The sequence below is a fragment of the Lissotriton helveticus genome, chromosome 5_1 (assembly GCF_964261635.1).
Source record: "Lissotriton helveticus chromosome 5_1, aLisHel1.1, whole genome shotgun sequence".
In the NCBI taxonomy this organism is placed as follows: domain Eukaryota; kingdom Metazoa; phylum Chordata; class Amphibia; order Caudata; family Salamandridae; genus Lissotriton; species Lissotriton helveticus.
This window is the reverse complement of record NC_136065.1, coordinates 853,977,795-853,980,175: the sequence shown is the minus strand read 5'-3', so window position 1 is coordinate 853,980,175 and position 2,381 is coordinate 853,977,795. Positions and strand designations below refer to the sequence as shown.

The window sequence follows — 2,381 nt, the reverse complement described above, 5'->3', positions numbered from 1 at the left end:
GTGGGGCATCCCTTTTGGGGAGTTCATTAGCGTGAAGCATAACTGCAAAAGACACGAATCCTATGAGGAGGAAAAAGAGAGAATGATTGGAATGTTCAGAAGGAGGTGATACCCAATTAAAGTATTGAGAACAGCGGCTAGTAAGGCAGCAAGTCTGAATAGGGCTACCCTTCCAGTCAAAAGAACAAAGGACACAAATGAGGGGAACCCAGTTAGATTGATTACTAAGTTCAATACCGAGTCAACAGTTGTCATGAACATCTTGAATAAACATATAGTGAGAGGCGAGTGGTGGGCCCACATATATCCACATACCCTTTGCATAGCTATAATGGCAACACGAGGGAGAAAGTTGGTTAAAGCAACAGAAACAGACCGCTACGGACCTCCACCAGAGTTTCCCCTGGCTTCGCCCTGCCCAGGCATAATTCACCATCTTTTGGGTCCTATTACGCACACTCATGCTCCACCTCCCTGATGGAGCGTGCGAGATGGGCCGGTGGGGCGCCCGCCGCTGGAAGTGCGGCGGGATCCCACCTCAGCCGGCGCGCGCCGGCCCTCACCTTCATTGCACCACAGGGTTTCGCTCGGCCCTCCGACTCGCGCACAAGTTAGACTCCTTGGTCCGTGTTTCAAGAAGGTCGGGTGGGTAACCGACATTGCCGCAGACCTCTGGCACCCGCATGGGCCTCCCCGCCCGGCGGCACGACGCAGTCGGGGCGCACTGAGAACAGTCCGACCCAGTCGACAGTCGTACTGGGAGCAGGGGGCCCGGTCCCCCCTTCAACCGCCCAGGCGCGACCCGAGGGGTGGCCGGGGACGGGTGCCCGGGGGAGGGCATGGAGACAGTCGAATCTCCCTCGGACCCGCGGACACAGCGAAGCTGCTGCCAGGGGGACTATAACACCCTCCACCGGAGCGCAGGGCCACCTGCCACCCCAAAGCCTTCCCAGCCGACCCGGAGCCGGTCGCGGAGCACCGCCGTAGAGGAAATGCACCCTGCGGGGGCCAGGTAGGGCCCGGGCCCCAGTCCCACGGAGGGGATCTGGAACTCCCGGGCCATAGACCTTCCGGCCGTGTTGAATCGTCCGGGCGGACTGCACGGACCCCACCCATTTACCTCTCGACGGTTTTACGCCCTCTTGAACTCTCTCTTCATAGTTCTTTTCAACATTCCCTTACGGTACTTGTTGGCTATCGGTCTCGTGCCCATATTTAGCCTTAGATGTAATTTACCACCCGCTTTGGGCTGCATTCCCAAGCAACCCAACTCCGAGAAGACCCGATCCTGGTGTGCCGGGAGCCGCTACGGGCCTAACACCGTCCGCGGGGTGAGCCACGATCAGAAGGACTTGGGCCCCCTGAGCGACGCCGGAGAGTCGGTCTTCTGTACGCCACATTTCCCGCACCCGCCGCTGGGCGGGGATTCGGCGCTGGGCTCTTCCCTCTTCACTCGCCATTACTGGGGGAATCCTGGATTAGTTTTTGTTCCTCCGCTTGTAATATGCTTAAATTCACCGGGTCGCCACGTCTGATCTGAGGTTGTAGTCGGAAGAATGATGCCGGTGCATCAAAGGGGGTTTGCCGGGGAAGGCCGGGCCCCCCAGCCGGAGCAGGGGGGCCTGGCGTCCTGGCAGCATGCGCCCTCTTTTCCTGGATCGCATCTGGAAGGGTTTCGCCCTCCCCGGGAAGCCGGCCATGGAGGTGGGCGCCCGAGGCGCATCTGCGCAGGCAGCCGGTGGGACACCAAAGACAGCCACGCGTGGCACGCAGCCAGGCATCCCAGGACGGGTCCTGGGGCAGACCGGTCGCCGGGCCCCTTTCTCTGGGCCAGCCAGCGGCGTACCTCCACGGCAGGACCCGGCGAGGGACCCTGCCACTGGCGATCGGGGGGTCTGACCTTGTGGGGGGACGAAGGGGAAGCAGAGCTAACCCTGCAACAGGCCTAGCTGCGTCCCGGGGAAGCCCTGGGGCGATTGACGATCGAGCGACCCTCAGACAGACGTAGCCCCGGGCGGAACCCGGGGCCGTAAGATGCGTTCGAAGTGTCGATGATCAATGTGTCCTGCAATTCACACTAATTCTCGCAGCTAGCTGCGTTCTTCATCGATGCGCGAGTCGAGTGATCCACCCCCAAGAGTCACAGGCAACTTTTCAAAAATGTTCGCCTAGCTGCGGGCGCAGGAGAGGCAGGAGGAAGACGACGCCGTCCGTCCGCCACCCGTGCGGCGAGACGGCCCGTGCACCCCGTTCAAGGCTTCTCCTCTGGGAGTCAGACTGCACCGTTGGGAGAAAAAAAACATTGCCAGGCGCTCGGCCCGGGAGTCCCCCCCACCCACCCACGGGAGAGGAAGGGGGCTCCCGGTGCAACGGGAGCAGGC

General features: G+C 61.3%; 1 non-coding gene across 1 annotated transcript; it reads right to left on the bottom strand.

The window, feature by feature from the left end:
- Positions 1-1,988: 1,988 nt before the first annotated feature.
- On the bottom strand, positions 1,989-2,142 carry LOC144756852 (5.8S ribosomal RNA). The gene has a single exon (XR_013595357.1). It is a non-coding gene; the product is annotated as a 5.8S ribosomal RNA (ribosomal RNA).
- Positions 2,143-2,381: the final 239 nt, after the last annotated feature.